The sequence below is a fragment of the Ischnura elegans genome, chromosome 8 (assembly GCF_921293095.1).
Source record: "Ischnura elegans chromosome 8, ioIscEleg1.1, whole genome shotgun sequence".
Lineage (NCBI taxonomy): Eukaryota > Metazoa > Arthropoda > Insecta > Odonata > Coenagrionidae > Ischnura > Ischnura elegans.
The window spans coordinates 117,888,704-117,915,783 of record NC_060253.1 but is presented as its reverse complement, the minus strand read 5'-3'; the positions used below and the strand labels follow the sequence as shown (position 1 = coordinate 117,915,783).

The 27,080-nt window shown below is 39.1% G+C and overlaps 1 long non-coding RNA gene across 1 annotated transcript in view; it reads right to left on the bottom strand.

Moving 5' to 3' along the window:
- LOC124163961 overlaps nt 1-26,387 on the bottom strand; it is a 55,060-nt gene extending 28,673 nt beyond the window's left edge. Inside the window, exons 1-2 of the long non-coding RNA XR_006865894.1 lie at nt 25,353-26,387; nt 11,365-11,447 (exon numbers count right to left, since the gene is read on the bottom strand). This is a non-coding gene — a long non-coding RNA (uncharacterized LOC124163961). The remainder of the gene's footprint in view (nt 1-11,364; nt 11,448-25,352) is intronic.
- Nucleotides 26,388-27,080: the final 693 nt, after the last annotated feature.

The window sequence follows — 27,080 nt, the reverse complement described above, 5'->3', positions numbered from 1 at the left end:
GTTTCACAAGGAAGAGTAATCGGCCCTCTTTTGTACATTTTATACATTAATGACCTCTGCTCCCGAATTAGCAAAAAACTACGTTTCAAAAAAGGCTATTCGGGCTTCCAATCTGGCAGAATGAAGGGAGTTGAATCTTTTTTGAATATATTCGCCGGGAAAGCATCTAATTTTATTTCAAAAACGTTTATTTGCTGACGGAGCTGTCTTCTATCGCAAAATTAGTGATTTAGCAAAAGATTTAGATATCGCAAATTACTCTATGATATTCTGTCATCGGATTTCAACAGCGTTCATTTGTGGAGCCAAGAGATGGGACTCGAACTTAATCTGAGCAAATGCATGTCGGTGCATTTTTTGCAGAGTTCATCCAACTATAACCATGCTTATGCTGTGAATGGTATTAACAAAAAGGCAACAGAGGAAGTGAAGTACCTGGGAGTTACGATAACCTCGAACCTCACGTGGGGAACACATATAAAGAATATTTGCGGCATAGCCCCGAAGAAATTAGTATTCGTCCAGCGTATTGTGTAAATATTTTCGAATGAGAAAGTAAAAGAAAGGTGATATTTCGCGCTCGTCCGACCGCACCTTGAATATACAGCGAGCGTATGGGATCAGCTACAGAAAGACAATACGCGAACTGAATAAAATTCAAAGGAAGGCTGCGCGTTTCGTCAAAAACTGCTACGGGCGTACAGACAGCGTTACCTAGATGTTAAGCGAATTAGGGTTGAAGCCGCTGGTGACTCGGAGGCTGCGCGCTAGGCTTAGATTGCTTGAACAATTCAGAATGGATATCTTTAAGAGCAACATGGAGAACATTATATTAGAGCCCCACTATATTTCCAGGTCCGACAAAAGCGATAAATTGGGAGAGATATTTTACCGAACAGAAGGATATGAGAATTCGTTTTTCCCCCGAACCATATGGAACTTTAATAAATGATAGTCGTAATTTCGTTAGAGCATTTCGTTTTTATGCGCAAATGGCTGGTGCCCTAAACCCCCTGCCACACGCCTTTTAGACGGCTTGCGTGGTAGTATGTAGATGTAGACTTAGAAATAGAAGTCTTATTCTTAATATAAGTTAAAAACCATCTATCTGCGACATTTGGTTGCGGATATCTAGTGAATTGCTTGATTCTGATTCCCTTAATCTTATTTCCGCCTTTGTCCAAGACAATTTTTCACTAATTATAAAAATCCCTGGCGCATCCCCAAAGCATCGCCCATAACTCCCTTAAGGGGACTGGATACCACGCCAGAAAAGTGCCGTTGCAGCAAGCTACCATTTAGGTCGCTAGGGAGCCATTTTTGCATGTAACAAGGAACTGTTTCCACTAAAAAACATAGGATATATGTAGCCTTGGTTTGTATGTCTTCACAGTTGTACACGTAAAAACCTATTAGGAGAAAAAAATTGTAAACTTCCCAAAAAAATCGCCTTTTTCTCGTGAGAATTACTCCGCTCCAAATTGAGACTCAGAGATGATCAAACATTTGAGTCAAGGCTGCGTCTTTCATAATTTCAAATATATATACCGGTAGAGCGTGCATGCAACCAGATTCGCGTTATGTTCTTGAGCGTGATGGATGTTTTGGCCTTTCTACGGCTCAACGTCTATCACAGCGCTGGCGGGGACCTGGCGCTGTCGTCTTCCAGAGAAGGATCCCCCCACCTCCACTTCCCCTCTCTTTGGCGGTCTCTCTCCTTCCCCTCTCTCTCCCCCACTACCAATCCCTTGCCTTCCTTCCCCTCACACTGCTCCACTGCGTCGGGCGTCATATTCGGAGAAAAAAAAAATTTTGTTTCGGGAGGCTGGAGAGTTCAAGCGTGCTACGAGAGCAAGATACACCTGTGTTTTTCGACGGGTCAGTGTCGAGATTGATTGTGGACAGCAGATTATGGAAAAACCAACTCCTTACCTGAAGTGGAGATATCGTAAGTGTTATCAGCCGAAGAAGAGGAAATATCACCCTCCAAAACCTAAGGAAGCAGGTAATTTCACAGTGAAATTCAATTCATTTTGCGTTTAAAAATGACTCTCTTGTATTGATAGTGTACCAATTATCTAAGCTTCAAGAAAAATAACGAGAATAAAAATTCCCTCCTTTGCCTGACGCCTTATTACACATTTTTTTTGTAGCAGTTGAAACCGGAAGCGTTCATTCCGAAGAATCATCGCCATTGGGTTCCGGAACAGGTGTAGTGGAAAGGTAAATATTGCTGCAAAATAATTACATTAAATATTATACCTACGATTTAGTTGATAATAGTTCAGAAATATTCAATGGAGCGCTAATTGCTAATTATAATTAACGTGTAAATTACATCACCGTCAGCAAATTCGTTTTCTCAAAATTCGTTTTTTCCCCTTAGGCCATCATCACCTCAGCCTGGATGCAGCAATTGGCATGGTGGAGAAATGGACCCTAAGGAACAGGATGAATATCGACGAGCTGAGCAATCAGACGTAGACGATTGCCTTCTCAGACTTGAGGATCATTTGGAAAAAACGGATAGGTAATTGCAATAAGACTTTGGTGGATTTGTTGATTCGGTTAGGTTGAATTACTCGGAACATAATTTTGAATACGCAAACTCACAGAATTGAAAAACGCATTATAATGTAGTTTACCGTCTCCTATTTTGTACGCCCCTAGTTTAATATATAATGTCACCAACAATCCTGTAGAGTCATACAACTCTTACGTAGCTAATGTGCATAAAATATTTGTTCATTAGAAGCTATATGCATTCATTTTCTTTCAATACTTTAGTTGGAAGTTAATTTTAAAACTTGAATATTTAATATATTTTCATCATGAAATCATTCACGATCAAAAAACATCGCTCTCAAGTAATGAAATCCTTTTTATTACAGGTGATGGTGATAGTAGCATAATGAAAAGGCTGTCTAGGGAAATGCCATATGGGCAGCAGTTACCAGTGCAAAAAGTAGAATGCGTCAACCACCTACTTAAAAATTACAGCAGTAGACTGCAAGATATTGCACGACGGCCAAGAAATTCAAAAGGGGCAGTGCCCGTTGGGTACAGGAGAACAATAAACAATAACTTGCCAAGATTGAAGGTAGCTGTGAGTGGGGCAATCTCCTTCAGAGCGAAAATGGCCGGGTCGGAAAGGGTTAAACTCCTACAGAAGGACATAGAGCAAGGATCGAATCATGTTTTTGGTGACCATAATAAATGTGACAAATATTATTGCAAAGGGCCCAAAGAAGGAGAGGAAAACTTGGTCCCTCATTTCATTAGTTGCGGCATATGGGAGGATATCACCTATGCCAACAGTATATTATCTCGTCACTCCGCTAGTTTGATATATAACGTGACAATCTTGCGGAGTCCTACAACTCTTATGTAGCTAAGTACGTAGGAGGGAAAAGGTTAAATTTATGTTTAAGGGGGGCCTATGAAACTAGGTGTGCCATTGCATCGGTAGCCTTCAATGTGAAAGATGATGTACATGGCATAATTCATAAAGGACTGACGAGCAAGAGCCCAGGAGAATGCCCAAAAAAATTCTGTTTCCTCCAAAAGGAATAGGGAGTACATAAGAAAGCGACGACTGGAATTCTCTGAAACTTCAAAAAAGAAACGTCTGCGAATTGAGGGACCAGACAAACATTATGGGATTGTTCCTGATGTACAAAGTGACATCGCATTGGCCAGCCAAGATTCCATGAATAATTTCCTATCATCACTAAAAATGGATAAAATCTCAAGGGAAAAGTTGGAGAGGGAAACACGAGAGCAAATGCTCAATACGACGTGGCAGGCGGAAATGTGGAAAAGGCTGTGGCCTCTTTCTTTGGCCGTATTTGCAATTTAAGGCCCACAACATCTAGGGAGAAAGTGGCAGACGATATTTTGTTTCCTTCTTTCAGAAGAAACAAGGCTACAGATTGGGGAAATGCTAACGAAAAATCTGCCATCAGGGAATATGAGTCTTCAATCAAATATAAAGTTTTACCCGCAGGTCTCTTTGTTGATGAAAAATTACCTTTTTTGGCTGCTAGTCCTGATGGGGTAATATCTGATGGTGAAGGCTTGGTTGAAATCAAGTGCCCCTATAATTGTAGGTATATTACTCCTGAGGAAGGAGTTAAAAATAAAAGAGCTACCTTGATGGAAGTGAAAGAAGGAAAATATAAGTTACTCAGGAGAAACAGATATTTTTATCAAGTACAGGGACAGCTGGAAATATGGGATAAACAATATTGCGATTTTATTGTGTGGTCTCCTCATGGGATTATAATTGACAGAATTCAAAGGGAAAGCAGTTTTGGGCCACAGCAATGGTGGATAAATTAAAAGAGTTTTACCTGAACTTTATGTTGCCTAAAATATGCCATAATACACCTGGTTACAATAAATAATTGTACCGGAGCTGATGTTTTTTATCAATACTTTCCCTCAACTTTTTACCCTTCATTTCTCTCTGCACACCGGCCTCCTGGAGACTAAATATGGTAATATTTTATCCCTGTATATCGCGGTGCGGCCAACAGCAGCCTTCTGCCCCGGCCACTGGTTTTTCCTGGATTATCGCATATATATTATGAGATGGCTGAGTATGACGCATTTTTCTTTTCTCGGCCAATTTTATAAATTAATTAATATTGTAACAAATTTAAGTGCGACTTCCATTAGTGCTTACAATATACTATACATACATCGAAATAATTAATAGCTTTCAGCCGCGCGAACCGCATTGTTTATCGAGTCACGCGCGCATCAAAAGTTTCCGGCTTCAGCCTTAAGGCCGTTTTACACGAGGTACGGAATTGCGCAGGTTAGAGCTGCATTAATTTCTAAAATGGCGCGGAATTGCGCGAATGCATGAACGAAATTAAAACAGTGGCTATTTTGCCGTCTCGCATCCACGCATGTGTTCTAGCAATTCGCCGCTTTACATGACGCAATTTTAATTGCGCCTTCGCACGTAAGTCAGATTGCGCAATTCCGTGTACCGTGTAAAACGGCCTTTAGAGATGGGATTCTTACAGGGTAATGAGATCGCAATACATGAAGTTACTAATTCCACCTCTGAATACCCTTCACCAATTGTGAACCGAGTCGAAATTTTTCGTGCTGCGGCGCGACATTAATTTTCTCCGGGCATTTTCAAACGAGTAAGATAAAAAAATGAGGATATCATGACTCCTCAGCTTCAGTGCCGATTACAGCACTACAGACTTCAAAGTTAAGAAAAAATTTATTTTGCATGATCCCAGGGGAGTTGAGATTTAATAACTGTTTATGAATTTTTATAAATGTAATCATAAACACGTATATGTATCATATGAAATAGACCACTTGTAAAAGTTTTCGAATTTTAAGACAAAATTTCACCTTTCATACTTGGAGTTGAAGCTTTCGAAATAGAGGTAATTTAGGATTCCTCCCAGCTGTACTAAAAATTATGCTGTCGTTGCCATCATAGGAAAAAATTATCATTGAAGTGCGCAATAAAACGGAGTATTGAAGTAATATAAACGTGGATTTTGTGAAGGATTGCAACAACAAACGGTAGAGAGAAAAATGAAACTGCATTTAACGAAAGTGATATACGATTTCTCGCGTTCTCGTTTCGATTAATTATATTGTGCAATATTGGTTACCGGCGTAGAATAAGTCAAGTCATACGGTCTATTTTATTTTTATATTATAAATTATAAACTGCAATCTTATTTACGATGCATTCATTGAGGTACAGGATGAATAGAAATGGGACACCGTGAAGAAAGCGAGCGGAATTCAATGCGGGAACTATCCAGAGAAAAAGAGACCGACGGAAGGGCTGATCAACTAAAGTAACACAAAAAGAGTTTTTTGGGCCTCAAGAGTTTTTTTTGCAACACAAACAACTCCATGGGGTCTGCATAGGTTATCCGAGATCCCGACCGCCAGCGGACCGAAATCTGACACCGCAGAAGGGGAGTTCAGTCCCTCTCCCCAACCATGAATTTTTCTTCGCTCTCGAGTCCCCCTTCCACCCAGTCAACTTCCCCTCCAATTCAAACGCAGCGGTCGCTTTCGGAACTAAATGCCAGCGACCGTTGCAGCGGAGTTCTCCCGAAGTATCCTATCCCCTTAACCAATTTCTTTTCTTCCCTCTCCTTTGACAATGAATATATATTTGAGAGAGCTACGCTGCCGAGCACCAGTACATAATATACTATTATACTGTATAATATGTAATATGAAGTCCAGCTCTTGCATAAATTTCTTCAAAATGATTTATTAATAATGGAATTAACAATAAATGGTGTCGTTGATAGTATTTAATTGAAGCTTTTGGCCATATTACCGAGGTCTGAAGCAATCAATAAATTCATCCACTAGTATTTTAAAAGTCTTCTGTATGTGTTTGCAATGGAGAGAGTACAAAGCAAGAAAGATGAGAAGGTTAAAATATTATCCAAAATGCATTCATGAGTTTACGTTGAAATTTTTCTTTAAGAAGGCGTGGTTAGTATTCCTTAATCACCATGAAAAGTCGAATTCCGAGATTTAGTATCCGAGATACGTCATAAGATTCGGGAAAATTAAATAAAGAAATGTGATTGGGAATGGAACCAAACACATTAAATTGATATCGAATGTCTACATAAAGGCTTAAATACAAATTCATTTAAGAACCATCTATCTCCCTGACCAGAATGTCCAAAATGCATATGAAAAACTTCCTGCAGAAAAAGTTAGCAATGGTCAGGATAGAGACAAAAACGTTAGATATCGTATCGGTACAAGTTTACACACCAACTTCAGTCAGTGAAAATGAAGTGTTAGAAGACGTAAGCGGGAAAATCAAGCAGGTTTGAACGTAATAAAATCTTATTGTTTCATGGATTTGGAATTGTGGAAGAATGTTAGATTAACGGGAAATTACGGATCAATAAAACGAAATTAATGACGATAAATGCTCCTAGAATTCTGAACAGAACACAAGTAAGTGGTTGCCTACCCACCGTTTAAGAATCGCATGCAAAAAAATATATTCTTCGAAAATACGTAAGCAATATTTAGTTCAGAAATAAGATTTCATGCATTGCGCACTTTTGCGAAGCATAAGTTCAAAAATTAGAAGGTCTACATAAGCTGACGTAGCGCAGAAGTCGACCGTGATCATAATGGAATGAGAATGAAAATTCATCTAATTTTATGATAAAAACAAAAGGAAGAAGAAAATCGAGGCTCAGAGGCAAAGAAATGTAGTCGAGAAAATTAATGGTTCTCAGATGAAGACTTGGACTTCATGGGAGACGGAAGATAACTCAGGAGTGTGAAAACGGAAGGGCAAAAGTACTACTCCAGGAGAATAATGAACGAGAATTGTCGAAAACCGAGGAAAGGTACATAAACATGGATGAAGAACCATTGCGATGAAAATTAAAATAACCTCTCCCATGGAAAAGTGGGAGCTGCCTACAGAATTCTGAGGAACCATTTCAAGGTAAAACGCAAGTTTGTAAGTGGCACGAAATAATGTGTGCTGATTGTAATGGAAGACCGAACTTTGAGATGGAAAGAATACCTGAAAGTGTGATACAAAGGAAGAGAAATAATGATCGAAGAGGAATGCGATACAGAAAAGAATGAAATGAGAGCTAGCATCTTATGATAGGAATTTGAAAGTGTAATGTAAGACCTGAGAAAGAATAATGCCTCATAAATGGACGATATGTCTACAGAGCTAATTGAAAATCCAAAAAATTAGACTTTAAACAAGCTCTATAAACCATATGCAAAATATATACATCAGGGGATATACAAAGTGACATCAGGGAGAACATCATTATTCCTCTTCCGAAAAACAAGGGAGTAGAGTAGTGTGAGGATCAAAGTAATGAAATATTCGTTAAAGATATCGAAGAGAATCATTTACAGGAGAATAGAACGAAGACCAGAATAATTCCTGGAAGTGGACCAAGTCAAATTCAGAAATTATAAGGTCCCAGGAAAATCAATGTTGTTAATTAGACTGAAAATAAACAAAAGAATTAAAAGAACAGACCAAAGTTCATGGCATTTGTCAGCTTGGAGAGGCCTTTTGACAGCGTGAATTTGAATTTATTTGTCATAGTTCTCAAAGAAATGTTTTTTTTCGTACAATGATCGAAGAATTCCCCACAGTCTATTTAAAAGCCGTGATGAAATGTGAACCAAACCGTGCAGAACATAAATATCGAAAGGAACGAGACAAGTTGTGAACATTTCCCCGAAATTTTTCATGTGAAATCGAGAAAACAGTCAAATAAATCACAGAGAGGGCTACAGAAGACGAAATCCGTGACGAGAGAATTAGCATGAATTAACGATTTGCTGGCGAAAAACGACACATAGAAGAGAAGAACCTGATAAATATGAAAAGGGTAATACGCAGCCGAACATCCACGAAAAAATCTCAAATGTTAGCATCAAAAGAGAGGAGACTCGGAAAAACGTTTAACCAAAAAAAAACAAAAGCTTTAAGATGAGAAAGAATTTCACTACCCAGGAAATCAGAGAAAGCAGCGAAGCACGAAGACAAACAAGAAACAGTCAGTTCAGTAACTTAAGGAAAGGATGTATTCTGCGCAAAGAATAATCTACGCACAGTTTAGAATGCAAGCTTAACCGCAAGGAAATAAGTTTTCACATGCTACGTATGGAGTACGTTTCTTAATGAGAGTTAAGCATCGACAACGAAAGCGGCAGAAAAGTCATGAGTCAAAGGATTCGTATAGTGGTGTTAACGAAAACTAATTAAAATAAAGAGGTTCGCTTCAATAAGTCATAAATAAGGGGTAATAAGGGTAGAAGCAAAAAGAAGTTCAAAAACCATTAGAAGAAGGCGGAGCAACTTTAATTTGCCACATCTCAGGAATGATGGACCGATGAAAATAATCGAAAATTTACTGTAGTCTTATTAACTCCGTTATTTTTACTCTTAAAGTTAAAGTAAATTATAATTTCATTTTATAAAAATGCTACACAGTTTTTAGCGTTCTTCAAAGACATTTAACAAATATCAATATTCAGATATTCCTTGTATGAACAGTCAATTTTTGGGTAAGATTGAGTTCTTCGTGAAATTCCTAAGGTGAAGAAATCGGAAATAACTCTCACGCTTTGTAATAATGAAAAATGAAAACATCAGATTCAATAATCTGCGATAAAGGTTTACGAAGATTTTTTAAAATCGTAGGATTCTCCAATGGAAGATCATTAAGCAATGTGTAGCTCACCATATTGCTTCCAAGGCCATCGCATACCAAAGGCAACAGGCACACAGCAAGAAATATTCATTGTTATCATGCCAAGAGGGCCATTACCTCTTTTGCCCTCAATCAAATATTGTTTCATAGAATGAACGAATTGTTTTTTCAATCCGTGTGGAATTTATCAGTTTTAAGTTTGAGAAAGATAATTTAAATTCATTTTTGCTAGCACTTCCCCACTTCAACCCTTGATAATCAAACCTTATGTTACGCGAAAGGCGTGAAGTAGCGAACGAATAAGGCTATTCGATTATTGAACGGGAGGATATTATTTATCATTAGCAATAAAATTCCATCCATTTTTAACGCCCCGTTTAAATAAACTTTGAGAATATACCTTCAGAACTTTTGAAAATAACAAAAAACATCATTAGTATTCGATTTACAGGGAGAGATGCACTGAGGGATGATGAAATATGATCTTCTGAGGTCAAAACAGTATAGCGTTAGCTAATGAAATCGTTCAATTTAAGAGGGCTCGCATTAAATATCAGTTTAAGTATTGAGACTAGGCAGAAATTGCTTAAACTTTTTGAATGTAGTGCGCCGACACATGGATGTGAGATATGAACACTAAGGAAGAAGGTGACCAAACTTGAGCAAAGCAGACATGAGGTTAGAAGGAGGAGTATAAGAACATTGTGGACACAATTCTAATTGGGCACGCACCAAATGAAGTCCATCCAGAAAAAGAACAAATGGTAAAAAGAAGGAAAATAAGAAACTTGAGATCATCGGACAGTTACCCAAGCAACACCACTTCAAACGGAATCTCATAATAGGAAATATTCTTTGGAAAATAAAGAAAGGACGACCGAGACCTTGATGCATTCAAGTTTTGGCGTTGGAAATGGGATGCAACTACAACAACGACATGAAAAGGATGGCCGAAGATAGAGATTGTTGAAGTCATCACCGCAGAAGTGAGGGCAACTTTTAAAAAAGGAAGGAACTTAAGAAAAAATGTATTCGGAACAGTCAAAGATTTGCGACAGACTAAAATTAATTTCAACTACTCTAATGATAAACGCCTCCCTTCCGCAAAATTCAGCAAGCAGAGTTCAGGAGTAAGCAAATATGTTACAATTATTCGATCGCATTTTCAACCGTATGTTTCATAAAACTTTGTTTTCTTGTTTTATTGCGGAGTCAAATACTCCAACGGAAATGTGCGACTGAAAAATACCCACATAAACAACGTTGGAAAACAATAAAAGGACTGTGATAGGTGTCCCTAAGAGTAAAAAAACAGCAGGATAGGTTATTCAAGCGTTACACGGGAGTATCTATAGCAAGGATTTCGTAATTGCACAGAATCCTTAACTGGCTTTATAATTAAATGCGTTTGGAAGAAGTGAACGATTAAGTTAGGAGCCTTTGCGATACGCTTTACCAAATTTAGATACCAGCGCAAGAATTTATCAAAAACTGCTGCCGTTGCCAAGAAGAGAGAGTGCATTGACGGCGAATAGATTTTCAGAAAATTTCTATGGTAGAAGATTATTTTATCAAGTTAAAATACTATCGAATAACAGCAGGAGAATCGATAGAAAATAATAATGTGACGTAAACGTGTTAATATTACATGAAAACCAATCTAGTGCCTCAAAAAAATGACAGCTGCGAAATGAATCAAGTCAACTATGCACCAAGTGTCTATGTAATGAGAAGATAAATTGTCAAGTGTATTTAGAAGACGCTAATATTCATAACGAAGTGCAGGTAATATCTAAGATACCTCTAATTGTAAGATGTCTAATGATACGTTTAGCCAAACAAATAAACTATGAATGGGATCATAAGTACAAGAATCCGTCTGCTCCACCTCGAGAACAGCTTGTAAAAAACGCGAACCCAAAAATCACCTCGTATCTTATCTGGTATTTGAAAATTTTTAAGAAATCACGAAGGAAGAAGCCAAACAAAAATTATATTGTGTGTTACTTCGCTTAAGTATATCACGCCCGTCATAAAAAAACTTCTATTTCTAGTAAACACTGAATTTTAGCATACCAATGGCAACGTTTTGGCATATAACATAATAAAATGTTGAAAGAAGAAAATTGCTTACCTTTCATTCCTCACGATGTGGAAGGATTCCAAGAAATATCACTTGTAAAATAGCACACCACTACTTTCACACGGCTCAATTTTCTGAAAATAATAAGAAAAAAGACATATATTAACAAAGCGCTGTTATCATGCACGAATCGGGAGTACAAAATGAATAAAATCTGAATATATTGTACTATTGCAGCAAAATCAGGCTATCAAGGCGACGGAAATTTTTCAACGAGAAATTAAATTAGCGAGAAATGATAGTAAATCCACTTACTTATTCAATCGTCTTTACTTATTGATTGCTCAGGCCATGTAAGTCAACGGACAAGGAGAGAAAATAAAAGACGAGAACTGAAAGTTCTTGGTTGTATTCGGAGGAAACTCCCGAATAATTGAGATAAATTTAAGGAATGACAACCACTAGGCGAGTACACTAAAGAGAGGCGTCTATTTCAACTCAGAACACGAAATATTAAGAACTCAGGGTTAAGGTGCGTTTGGTGGGGACATGGAGCAGGTAGTCCGAAGATGGGCGTGGTACACCTTCCGTAGGGTCCTTAATCCTCAACCCTTTCCTCGACGCGTTCGGCCTCGCTGGCCCGTGTCTTGGACCCTCCCAGGGGGGGGGGGGGCTTCCCTCCCGAAAAGTGACCCTATGACTGCAATTTGGAAATCAATCAATCAATCCAATAATCAAAAAATGACTGTTTGCATAGTACTCCTGTCAATCATGCGATCAAGTACGTCTTTGAAGCGTGATTCTGCGATGAAAAATAACGATTTTGTTAACTTTGCTAAACACGTGGCTGTGGACCACCGGAAAATGGCAACAGCGCTTTGGAATGGGCAAAGTAGTGGGCTGTTTGAATGAGTTACGAGCATGATTTTGCCATCTAGTACCGCTCATTTGCACGCCAAGGCTTCAGTTAATTTGCCTTCAGTTCCACATAGGCTCCGATTAGATAACCTGCGTCGAGATAAAGGGTCAATTATTCCCTAAGTCGGATATTGAAGGGTTAAAGCAGTCGAACTACTTCAAAAAGTCAAAAAACACCCGAAAGGTGGATAGGTTGCGTGATTTTTAGACGGTGACTGCGAGTCCCTTTACGTATTTTCTCCAGAGAAATGAAATAAAATTGCGGCAAAGTTCTTTGTATACAAGGAATCTTAACTGCTGACAAAAATGCACCCCATTAATGATCATTCATTCAAAGAGGCGCTGCCAGGTACGGTAAAATTCTTTACTTCTTGTTAATCTTGTTAGTGTTAATACCTCATCGATAAACTCGAATGGAAATCTCTATAAGACCGCAGACTGAAAAATAAACTTAGCCTAATTGATAAATTCAAGAGACATGTATTTTCTGGCGAAGGTAGTCATATCTTACCAACGCCAGCATACCACGTAGATCGAATCATAAAAAAAATATATGAGAGATAGACTGTGGAACAGACAGATTCAGAATTTTTTCCACAATTTATAAGAGACTGTACAGACAGCATTAGAACTCACAAATAGATTACATGAGTTATATTGTAGCTTACAACTTACTTAAACATTAATGCATGTTTCTAAATTTTCACGACGGCTCATAATGCTTGAAAAAATGCTTGACAAATTTGTATTGATAAAAGAAGACTATAATGAACAATGTAAAACAATTGACCCAGTTAAATTTGATTTTATTACCTTTTCTAAATACTTACTGAATGGCCGTCGTATCTCACTTTGTCGTCGCCCTTTCCTAGTATTTTTTTACAAAACCCAATTTACTTAATACCTGTTATTTCCCGAATATATTTTATTCCACGATAGATGATTTTTGAGGTTTCAAATGATCTGCGCTTCCTGAATCCATGTTGACCTCTCATTAAAGTTTTGCGCGTCTAGGTGTTTAATTAATAAGCTGAATACGGTGTGTTCATCTACATCTACATAATACCCTGCGAGCCCCCTCTAGGGTGTTTGGCAGGGGGTGATAAATCACCAGCATGCAGCACGCATTAAGTTTTACAAAGGTTAGTAGGTTACACTAAAAGTCATTTAATCTACTTATGCGTCTATCGCTACCGTTATAATTTCTTATTGACCGTGGAAAAAATCGATCGTTTTACCTTCAACTTCCCAGACATAAGACCATGATGCTCTTGAGTTATTCCGTAACTGCTCTACTAGTGTTTTTCTTTTAAAATTCGTGAATGCATTCCTGAACGCTTCCTTCGTGGCGGCTTGGGACAACTATATTGTTCATTTATTAACTCAACGATTCAAGATTCAACCCTGGTCTCTGTTACGGTTACCGCTTGGCTGACGAATGAATTCTTTACAGCTATAAATACTCCACCTCCAGCTCGATTCCTCCAGCTAGATTTTTATTCGATCGAAATCTTACCAAGATCCGGGAAACATTGGTTAGTATCAATGTACAGTATTGATACTATTGTACTGTTCCGATTAATGCTCAGAATTTCGGCAAAGACGGATTAAGTTCATTGTATGAATTGCTGTCTCATATGCCCATGGAAAATATGTTTGTTTTGGAGTTATCCTTTAGACTAGCTAATTTTTTGCTACCTGCTCGAAACCCAAGCTAGTCTTGACCGACTTTCATTAGGCTGAGAGTCCAGATCGGAATTTCCGACATCGCCTTCATTCCTGCAACCCTTCCTGTATAATACAAATTGCACGACATTTTGGATGGTCATTAATGGGGTGCATTTTTTTAGCGCTTTAGAGTCCATATCTACAAAAAAAACTTTGCTGCAATGGCTGAAAGAGGACTGAGTAGTGAGTAGTATATGTGAGCATTTATGTGTGATAAATTCAAAGAATACCTGTCAGTGCGATAGTTAAAGTATTCTTAAAAAATTTTCTTTCCTTTCTCTGGGGAGAATATATAAAGGGCCTCGCAATCACCGTCTAAAACTCACGCGGCCTAACCACCTCTAGGGTGTTTGGCATGTGACAATTATTTGCTATAGCGTTATTATTACAGCGCTATTTACCTGCACCTCTCTTACGAATAATCAAAAAGCCTTAGGGCTAAAATAATGGCCATATTTGCCCATTATTTTTCGTTTGAATTCATTCGATGCCCCCAGAAGAGCTTCCTTTGTATCATTTTTCGATTTTAATAATTGTCCCGCATTTATTTTATTTTCACACAAAAAAGATCTACACGTGTCTTTTTCATTTTTGCGAGAGAAATTAGCTACTTCTCCCTCATTAGACTCCATGTAGAATACGCTGTCAGTGTTTGGGATCCTCGTGAAATAGGCTTAAAAAAGAGTTAGAACGCGTGCAAAGAGGAGCTACCAGCAAACAATTATCTCAAAAATAGCAACCTTTCGGGAGAGCAAAAGAAACTATTCATATTTTTAATTGCACACCTAAATTCAAAATCACAAATACATTTATTAAATAATAAATTCAACAACGATTTCAGAAGGGAACTTAGGAAGCAGAGCAATTTATACAACGTGTACAGAAAGTACATTACGTCATGTAATAAATTGAAGGAACTTGAAGCTAAAGAAAATTACGCTCCACAACGCTCAATAACTAAGGAGTTAGCTCCACAGATCACTCCTTACTAAGAGATAATATCTAGAAGTCACTATCAGAAGGAAAGTTATCGCTAGACTGGAACATTGCAAGCGTTACACCCATATTTAAAAAGGGAAACAAACATGACCCAGGCAACTACCGTCCAATTTCAATAACATCGATCATAGGCAAGATACTTGAGCATATCGTCGTTAGCAATATCATGACTTTCTTGGACAGACGTAACTTCCTCCATGACTGTCAGCACGGATTCAGAAAAGGTAGATCATGCTATTTACGAGTTCTATTGCTGCCGTTATAATCTCTTATTGATCGTGGAAAAAATGACATTCGGAATCTGTCTGTTCTGCAATCTATCGCTCTTATTTTATTTATATGATCTGATCTTCCGTAGTACGTTGGCGTCCGCAAGATATGGTTAACTTCGTCAGAAAAGACACTGCTCTTGAATTTATCTAAAAGGTTTAGTCTGTTTTTCAATCTACGGTCCGACAGAGATTCCCATCCGAGTTTATCTAAGAGGTCAGTTACACTAACAAGACTATCGTAACGACCTTTCACATACCTGGCAGCTCTTCTTTGCACGCGATGCCTTGTAAATAGATTGACGAGAACTCGTAAATAGATTGCATGACTTGTAGTGTAGCCTACTAACCTATGTAAAACTTAATGCATGTTTCTGAATTTCTATTCTATATTCTATTTCTAACAGCATATAGTAGTATAGTTTGTTATTATACAGGACGTTTTTTGGACGGTGTGGTGTGCATGTGGGAGTCCAAATGCCTGCTGCATGCTGGTGATTGATCACCCCCTGCCAAACACCCTAGAGGTGGCTCGCAGGGTATCATGTAGATGTAGATGTGGATGTAGATGTAGATGAATCTTAAACCGATCTAAATCAGCTCTTTTAAAAATGAAAACTACGTGATTATTGAAACGCGGGTAAAGCATTTTACATATGAATCGATGACATGAAATTTACCGATCTAAATCAGCTCTTTTAAAAATGAAAACTACGTTCTTCTTTAAAATTTTCAAAAAATTGCTGTCTCATATGCCCATGGAAAAATTATGAAAGCTTTTGAGTTATCGTTTGCACCAGCTAATTTTTTGTTACCTGTTCGAAACCCAAGCTAGTCCTGACCGACCGTCATTAGGCTGAGAGTCCAGATCGGAATTTCCGTCCTCGACTTCATTCCCACGACCCTCCCTGTACAATGCAAATTGCACGACTAATCTGGATGGTCTTTCATGGGGTGCATTTTTGTTAGCGTTCTAGAGTCCTTATCTACAAAGAACTTCGCCGCAATGGCTGAAATAGGACTGAGTGGTAGATAAATGCATTTATATGTCACTGACGTCTGGCGAAATTCAAAGAATACTTGTCATTACGACAATTGACGAATTCTTAAGAAAATATTCTTGCGAAAATACGTTAAGGTGCTCGCATTCACTTTCTAACACTCGCATGGCTCCTTATAAAAAGAGGGTTTTACGTGCAAAGTTTTACTCTCTACTGAACTGCCAAACCAGTGACATGGAGTTCTGTAAGAGCATATCTGCGTTTAAGGCCCATATTAGGGTGGTGGGTATAGTGCAATTCTTGGTGCTTTGGGGCTTGGTGCGTCTGTGGGAGCATGAGAACTACCCTCTCGAAGGGGAAGGGGAGGCTGCCTGTATTTAGATGCCCGTTGGCTACATGCCGGAGATGTTCCTCCATCACAGTGGGAACCATTTTTCAATGGTTTGCCACTAGACCGGAGGACGTCCTTGCCGTAGTCATAGGCTGGATTAATCGCTATCCAGTCTGTGTAATTTCTAAGGAGATAGGCATCCAGCGGAGGACGGTTTCCAGCATCATCGGGGCCTTCCAAGAGATGGTCTTCACCTGGCTCCAGGAAACGAGTGTAGAAATCGGCGGTCCGGGGCACGTGGTCGAGATCGACGAGAGCGCATTCGGGCGTCGAAAATATAACCGCGGTCGTCTCTGCCAAACGAAGTGGGTCCTTGGTGGTGTTGACCGGGAGACCAGGGAGACCTTTCTCTGCGTCGTGGAGAAAAGGGATGCCGCCACTCTCAACGAGGCAATAACAAAATACGTAAGAATGGGAACGACGATTAAAACAGATATGTGGCGAGGGTACGCCGGTCTGGAGAGTTTGGGGTACATCCATGATACCGTCAACCACTCTCAGAATTTTGTTCGTCCCGGAGATAGAAGCACCCACACGCAAAACATCGAAAGCGTGTGGTCAGTAATGAAACGGGACTTGAGGAGGAGGACCGGCAGATTACGTGTGGGAAATCTGGAATCGTTCCTCACAGAATTTGTTTGGCGATCCAGGCTCTCAACGACGGAGGACCTATTTCGTGATTTGGTGAAAGCGCACAAGTGCTTTTACACAAATGTTTAGAAGTAGTATGTAAAGGAACTGACAACGCTTATGGCTGCATCTATTCATCATAACAAAGCTCTTTTCAGGGCTGCTACCTATATTTTTTTGCTTTGCTTTGCATTTTTTGGCAAATCAATTTCATAGTGGTAGCAGACTTGTTAATAATCATCAGTGTCACCCAGCTAGATGCCAACCAAACGCGATGGAGATGGTGGGTAGAGAAAATTATAGATATCAACAATATTTTGCTGTCTCCTCTACATTCTAGAATGAATCATTCGTTCTATAACTTAACAACTTGGCTATGAAATGATGAAATAAAGTGGCACATGCAGCATCATTTTACCTGTGTCTATCCCCAAGTACGTACTATACAATACCGTGGGAGCCACATCTTGGGTGTTTGGCAGGGGGTGGCCTCCGTTGACTTCATCCAGAAGAGTACCAAGTCCTTTCCCTCCGATGTGTAATCAGGGATGCCGACTTAAAAAAATATGGGGGGGGGGGGATCTTGCACTGGGAAATTTTATAATTAGTGAGTTTTAAGCTTATAAGCATTTTAGAAGAGTCATATGATCAACATTAGAAACGTGATAACTCGAATGTCGATATGTAGACAATCCGGGGAAAATCGACAAGCCTGACATTTTTTCCTCACACCCATAATGAATTTTTGAGGGGAGTCGGGCCCCCTCAAGCCCCAGCGAGTCGGCGCCACTGTTTGTAATTACACTACAAACAAATAATTTGGGGAAAGTAGAAGCCAAATTCTTGTTTGATTCATTGAATTCGGTAATCGGCCCCCTGTTGTTCATTGTATACATTAATGATCTCTGCTCCCGCATACCAGTAAAATTCGTTTATTTGGTCACAACGCTGTCATCTATCGCGAAATTATGGACCACTCTGACTATGAAATTCTATCATCGGCGTTAAACAACGTTCATTTGTGGAGCCAAGAGTGGGGACTCGATCTTATCTGAGCAAATGCATGTCGGTACATTTCTGGCGAAATTCGTCCAATTATAGCCATATTTAATCTGTGGATGGTATTAACATAAAGGCAACATACTAAGTGAACTACCTGGGAGTTACGATAACCTCGAACCTCTACTTAGATTGCCAAAATCTTTCAGTAAAAGAACAGCACGGATTTAGAAAAGGGATAGGAAAAAAAAGATATTTTCTCAGACGACGATAATCATATCCTTCGTTTACCATCGTACTATAGTAGACGTGATCATGAGAATAAAATAAATAAACTGCAGAACAGAGAGATTTAAAATGGCATTCTTCCCTCGTTCTATTAAGGATAGCAACGTCGTCTCAATTGATAGGATTAATAGCGTCGCTCGCTAGGATCACTCATTGCATGTTTTTTTCATAGTTCTAACCTTGTATGTATTTGCTCTACGAATTAATAACCATTAGCAAGTTTTTTTATGGACAAGCATGTATATTTTACTAGTATGCGTAATATTTATATGACCGTGCGGTGTGCATGTGGCGGTCCTCTTGCATGCTGCATGTTGGTGATTTGTCACCCCCTGCCAAACACCCTAGAGGTTGCTCGCGGGGTATTGTTAAAATGTAGATGTAGAACACCTAGACGCGCAAAACTTGTTAATGAGAGCACAATATGTATTCAGGAAAAGTAGATCATGCGAAACCTCAATAATGATCTATCGTGGAAATGCTGTCGGTACAGTCTCATAAATCGTGGGAAAAAAGACAATGAATCTGTCTGTTCTACAGTCTATCTCTCTGATATTATTTATATGATTTGATCTACCGTGGTATAATGGCGTTGGTTGGTAACATATGTCTACCTTCTTCTGAAAATACACTCCTCTTGAATTTATCTAATTGGTTCAGTTTATTTTTCAGCCTGCGGTCTGATAGAGATTTCCATTCGAGTTCATCAATGAGGTATTAGCACTAACAAGACTAACGTAAAGAATTTAGAATGGATATCTTTAAGGGGGTGTCCTAACGCCCCCTGCCACACGCCTTTTAGGCGGCTTGCGGGATTTTATGTAGACGTAGACGAACCGTGAGGTATGTACGCACTCCGAAATATTCGCAGTCACTGTCTAAAACTCACACAGCTTAGGCACCTCTAGGGTAGTCATCATAGCGAGTAACGTAATGATCTACTTATTGAGATACCGTTGCTATCATTTGCAGTACGATGGAAGATTGACATTTTGAAAGCCTGCGAACTTAGTATCAGTAGCTGGTGAGTAAGAAAATACTCTGGTAAATTAACTGAAGCCTTGGCGTGCTACTGAACGGTACCACATGGCCAAACTCACGCTCGTAACTCATTCAAACAGCCCGCTACCTTGCCCATTTCAAACCGCTGTTGCCATTTTCCGGTGGTCCGAAACCACGTTTTCAGCAAAGTTAACAAAATCGTTATTTTTCATCGCAGAAACACGGTTCAAAGACGTACTTGATCACACGCTTGACAGGAGTACGATGAAAACATTTATTTTTTGATTATTGGATCGATTGATTGATTTTCAAATTGCAGTGGGAACGGTCACTTTTAGCGAGGGAGGCCCCCCGCTGGTAGGGTGGAAGGCGTGGGCCAGCGAAGGTGAGTTCGTCGAGGAAAGGGTCAAGGATTAGCGACCCTTCCGAGGGTGGCCACGCCCAACCTGGGACTACCTGCTTCATGTCCCCACCAAACGCACTTTAACCAGTATTACAAAGGCACACTCCCTTTAAGCCATGTCGTACTTTGCAAACGGTAAAATATTATCGTAGGCGAAATAAAGCAGTGTAATCGAAAATAATTATCGGCATTAATCGCACCAAATATAATGATATCATAAACTCTAACACGAAACAGTAATGGCACACATATAAAAAGGAACCGATAACTTTAAGATGGCTTGCTTACTTACCTCTTCACTCCAAGCCGGCTAACATCAAACTGATGAATCGAAGCGCTTCAGAATGAATAGCGCCAGAGGATAGTTACCTGATTGGACAACGAATGTGACGTCACGAGAAAGTCAGATATATTTTCGCAAAAAAAACTATAAAATGGATTGTTATAATATATTAATGAATAGGATTTATTTGAATTAAATATTAAAAGGTAATACTTCATATCAATTCGTGTAAAATAGTTAATTTTTCCGAAATCTAATTTTTATGGAGAGTAAATATTGGTACGTCACATGCTGTTCGCCTATGGCGAAAATTGATTGTCTTTTGTTTTCTTGTGACGTCTTTCCCAATAAGTTCGCTAGTCTCGGTGCCCGGCCGCTTTTGACTCTCCGACGGTCTCAATGCCCTATTCAATCATGTCCCACTATATTCCATTGTCCTCCACACCCACTAACTTTCGCGGTATATCTCCTCCCCCACCCTATATTAACGATCTTATTTTACCTTCGATAGACTATGACTCATTCTCACGTGCCATTTCAAACTACTTCCGCACTCTTTGCGCAACAGTGTCCACTCCGACATACCACCGTCAGTTACTCCATTTACATCGATGTGACGCCCAACGGATTCACGGATGCAGCGACGTGACTGTTTATTGCACACATACCACGCTGGAGAAATTAAAAAGGAGTGAAAATTGTGTGCAAGTGAAGCTTCAGTTAGAAGGTAACCTGGCGCAAACAGCGGCTATTTGGACGAAATTCACGTTATCGATCGTGATTAAGCGAGTGAGTACAAAATTGTTGTGTAGTTTTATTGCCATTATAATTTTCATTCCATCACTTAGTGCGCGGGTTTTTGACAAATTACCTTCAAAATACAAAGATAATGTCGATTTTCGGAATTAAATTATACTATTCCAATATATAGCAAACTCTAAATAGCTCCTTAAGAGGTGATAGAGGGTAAGAACTGATATTCCTTCGAACTTTGGTATTCTCCGATAATCTCTCGGGAATGCAATAAAAACTTCTTAGTGTCTGTCTTTTACGTGCGTTTTTCAGCATCCTTCTTCATCGCCGTGTGTTTTGACAACGATCCTATGGTCTAGCATTGTATCTGCTTCTCTGTTTACGGGGAATGTGATTTACTGATTGTTACGGAGTGAAAGGAGAAGATTTTGTACGGACGTGCGCGCGGAGTCAAAATCCAATGGAGTGATCGTGATTATTACGTGAGTGTTGAAGTACAAGTCCTATCTATTAAGTGCCGTCATCTTAGATCGGAAATTCGGAAAACCGTTTCACGCAGCACTCAATACTATTCTCCTTTCAGCTATCACTTCCATATTTGCATGTATACAAACCATCACTTGGTTTGAGGAAATGAGTGAGCGATGAAATTGGTTAGATTTTTTATGATCCCACTCAATTAAACTTCTACGCCCCAACCCAAATTTTCAGTCGTGCACTTAGTACCGTCACTTCAATTGGCACCCATGATTAATATTCCCGAAACTTATCGCGTGGATTTTAATGTATTATCGGCATTGTTTCTCAATTTTCAGTCCCATAAAAGTTAAATGTTTCAATTCCTCAAGTTACATTCCTGTTTCTTAGCAAGATTTAATTAGCATACAAATCTGTGGTTAATCATTTATATTTTCTGGTGCCATTGGTTCATTTAATCATTTTATCTATACATTCCCAAGAAGTACTGCAGATGAAGATAATACTTAGCATTTATTCAAAGCATTCATTTATGATGATTATCAACTGTCCCGACTTCCAGTAATATTTCTAGCGTGTGCAATTTTGCAGTTGCTGAACTACGAGTCGTCCTGCCAAATGATCCCGGTGTTCGTCGGGACAGTTGTCACGCCTATGAAGTGAGAAGAAAATCTGGTGGGGGACACCGTTACGTGCATGTTTGCGGAGCGGAAACACACCGGAATAATCGTAAGTGAAAAAGTTAATTTTCATGTACATGCAAGTGATATTGCAATCTATACAGGGGTACCAACTCCCTCCACGGCTCACCATCACAAACCTGAAGATTAAATATTGCAAAACAGATGACTCGCCTCCTACTCCCATAACCATTAATTTGTATATTCCAATAAGCCTACTTTTTCTCACAAGCGCCCCTCATCCCCATCCTAAGTGATATTCACATTTTTTGGTGATGACCCTTAAATTGGTCTGGACCGCTGGATAGCTCAGTGAATGTTAGGACGGGGTAAAAGAGTAATTTTATACGAACATGCATTTAGAGAGTTCCCTCTTGGGGAGGGAATTTATCTTCGAAAAAATTCCACTTGTGACGACGAGTATTTTCCTTGCTATTGCGCGTCTCCAGTGTATAATGGAAGAAAAAGATCGAAATTTAAATTAAATTCATTTCGAAATATACCCTCCGCTAATGCAATCCATGGAATTAACAAGCGACTATTGGACAGATTTGCTACCTCCCACGACCTTCAGATTTTCGCACATTTTTGAGGAACCGTTTGAGCCCCCACCTCCAAACTCCTTCCTCACACTTACCCTACCCACTTCGAATAGTACCTAATTTATTATTTCTTGGAGTGTGGGTCTGACTTAGGTTACTATAAGGGTGTTTACGGATATCAGCTACTCCATACACGAAATGTCCTTGCGCGCGAACACAATAGGCATCAATTTCCAAAAATTTATCACGAAGTGTTTCCAACAGACATAACATTATGTTGATGTAAGTAAATTATATTCACCTCGACTTGTTTTGCGCTAAATATGAATCCGAATTTTCGACGCCCGTAACTGTACAGCTATGCCAAAGCCTTGTTCACAAATAAATTCATCACTTGATTAATGGTGGATCAGAACAATAAACCACTTAATCTTTCAATCACAGAACAAATCGCGAATCAATCCTGAAATGAATATCAGAAGTTTAATTTCATTACGATTGTTTTCCTTGGTAGATACAACTATCTGACTTGATACCGGATAATATCAATAGAAATTTTAGCCAGCATCAGCTGATGATCATCCTTAGCAGAGTTATAGAATTTTTGAGTGGTGTGATCCAACACAAAACCCTCTTGTAGAATTTCATTCCATGGCTTGTTCAATTTGGGAAGGGGAATACGCAAAATACACAAAACGCCGGGATGGTGCACAAAATATTCCATGTGAACCAATTTTAGCCGGTAGAGTAGCTCTACCTATAATTCATCTGGGAAAAGTGTTTTTTTAACTTCCGGACGTCTTATGAACACTTTGTATGCGTGGATGTCGTAGTGATGACTGCTTATTCCATGTATTAATAAAAAATTTCCGGTACATACCAATAGAGCTCATAGTAATAATTGTTAATGGACGGGTGACGTCACTACTTTGGTCCCAACATGCCTCAGAGCGTCAATGGTAATGTGGTATTGCATCACGTGACATATGTACGCACGATTAACAAATTGATGCGCATTTGAGTGACAAGAGAAATCATTCGAGGGAAGCCTAGTGGCCTTATATTGGTTATTAAGTTTTAAAGTATTTTATTTTAAAGTATTTAAGTTTTAATATATTGTATTTCATTTTGATATGTACCTAATTTTCCTCCATCCCCGGGTTCATTAATGTCTGAATTTCCCACGTCACGTGATACATATGATGGACATACGTGTTTACCGAATAGGATGTTAGGCAGTTTATTTAAATCGGCATTTCACCAATCACAAAACTCCAGAATTGTAGGATCTATGAAACAGACTGGAGTTAGTAATTGAAAAACTCTTTCCTCACACTTGCCCTACCCACTTCGAGTAGTACCTAATTTATTATTACTTGGAGGCATTGGAATTGGGGCATGGATCAACTTCAAGAAGGTACGTCAGTAGATTTTACATTAATTGTGTATATATTTGTCGCTATAAATTTGAAAAATGTTATTATATGTTCATTATAATGCGATTTAATTTATAAAATCAGCCTTCATAAGTGCAAACTTATATTACTCAGATACCAACGTGTTAATAAGAACGATATTAAGGAATATTTTCCCAAAGGAAAATATTAAATTTCTACTTTAAACGTTGAAAATTCTGAGCTGAATCTTTAACACGCATGTATGACCTCAATATAAGTCATTGCCAAGGGGGGGGGGTCGCTTTTGCCAAAATTTAATGTTGTGAAAGGCGTCACGTAGCAGTCAGACATCCCACATAACCACGATCACGATGGCATTTCCATTTATCAAATGCGACATATTCTATGGATGCGACATTTTGCATTTTCAATTGTATTCTCACACATCCTTCCCAGCAAAGCGCACTATAATTATTGAAATTATAGCCGCGGAGGAAATGAGAACTTTAGTCTACTTCGTAAGTCAACGCGGCGAGGAATTCGCGCTAGGTGGGAGACCATAAGATGAACCACGCCTCCTCGTGGGAGCACAACAAACCTACAAGCGCTGCAATGGGAGAGACTTTTCTTAGGTGGGGTCCAAATGGAGTGATTAGTTATTGAGGAAGGGAATTTGAGTAGCAGAGTGATTTTTGTGATTGGGTGCGCTCGAGTCCGAACAATTGACCCTCCCTTCAAACTCACGAGGGTTTTTTTGTTCTGCGAAGTCGAAAGGTTGGTTTAGCGTCGTCGCCAATTCGACGTTTATTCTCGAGAAAAATTTCGGCTCCTGGGTGGTAAGGTTTTTGTCTCCGAGACTATACTAATGCTGCGCCTTTAAGGCAAAGAATTCTAACTAAACTAAGAGTAAGTAATTATTACAAATTTCACAATTATAAATTTTCCGACATAATAATTTTCTCACATGCGTGGAATTGAATTTACGTGGAAATAATACGTGTCATTGGAAAATTTGGAATAATTACTTCACAAGGCGGAACAGGCACACCACAGAGAAATAAAATCAACACCCGTCAAACGGTTATCCAACAATTGAACTATATTCTGAGAGCCAATTTCAAATGAAAGAGGCTATAATATTATCAAATATAGGATTCTCCATTCAGCTGCCACTCGCTATGCATTTTAACTGGTTTACAAACGAGGGTGATCCGAACTTCATGGGGATATTATTAGATAAAGTTAATAATTAGTTTCAAAATGTTAAAATCATTCTTACTTGCTTGTTTCCTTGGATTTGTAGCCCCGACTCTTTCAACAGGAATGAAGTTTAATCCTAAGGTCCGAGTATCGTTTGATGTCTTATTCCTCTTCTGTAACTCTCATTGTATCACAAAATGCTAAACACAATGTAATACAATCACCACATGTGCTTACACACACACACACACACACACACCATCGAACACAATTATCACTATGCCATGGACTGACTCAGTGATTTCCAAATACCGATTTTATCCCACTCCACATAGATCAATGCACTTGTTCACAATGCGCAACGAACAGTAAGCGTTTTTTAGATGCATAAATCACTTCCTTAAATTTATTGAAAAATGGAATAATTACTTCACAAGACGGAAAAGGCACGCCTTTCGGAAAAACTCGACATTCTCATCACACGGCCATCCAGAAACTGGACTATGGTCTGAGTGGCTTCGCACCGATCGGAAATTTTCTCCACCCTCAAATCAATATTGAGTCATGCCGAAGGCCTAAAGCCACGATCAACTCAACCAGTCAGTACATGACCCCACAAATTGTTAGTCCCTAAAAAATTGCATAGGTACGTCCGGTTAAACGGCAGTGATGCGCCTTGTCTACCGCACGCGCAAATTTTAGTTATTACTCACTTCGGTGGATTCGTATGGGCATTCTTCGCTCCGAGGGCATTGCCTGATTCATTATGAAGCGAGGGATAAAAGACCAACTCTCACCGCGGTATACAATAGATTCGACAGTAAAGTAAAAGCGTAAGGTGAGGTGGGGAATCATAAATCCATAAGTATAATATTATAACGATCGTCATATTTCTCCATCGGCTCATTTCAGCATAGATGTCCCCCACGAGACGTACCACGGGGACTGTGCACTACACTTGGGCAGGACCTCGGCACATTTATTTTGAACAGGAAAGATTCGGCAAACGCTAATTCAAGAGACACCAATGTTACAAAATAAAGAATTTTATAAGCAGCGAATTTTTCTCACCGCGAATTTAAACGGCTTTGCAAAAGAGACAAAGCGATCAGAATAGGGTGGTTTCCTATTATTTTTTATTGCCTAAATCGAAAGATTATTACTCCTGGAGTACGTATTTCACACTTTTAGATTTTTAAATGACGATTTCTATTTTTCGCGATTGAATGAAAAGTGAAAATTTTCGAGCGCCCGAAAACGCGACGGCTAAGTTTGAATGCTGGGTAAACTCCGTGTGACGTCGTTCTGGTTCCCGCTGCCGCAAGTAAGGTGACCTTAGGGGCGAGGCTTTGAGCGCTGATACGACGCAGAATGCTAGCAGGTACCAGAGTACCCTGCTAGCTGGTGGCGCTTGGCTTAAATAAGGATTGTTGATACTTAAAAAACTTAACTGTGGAACTTAAAAATCTTTACTTAAAAAATCTTCAGCTCCACAGCATTTCCCTTACTTGATTTTTTTCAAAAAAAAGTACCCGTTTTTGCATTTATTTCGCCGTAATTTTCGTTCCAGTAGTTAGCAATTTTGACGTAAGAAACACAAAACTTGTATTAACAGTTTGCAAAAACATATTGTCTATACAATTAAAATTGATGGATTTGTTGCAAACAACGTAAATCTCTGCTAACTTCGAAACCAATGGGTCAATTGATTGCTATTGAACCTCGTGTGCTCCTTCCAAAATTCCGTGGTCCTTTATTATGCCTCCCTATCGGTTTCGGTGAATAAGAATAATCAATATATGGTATT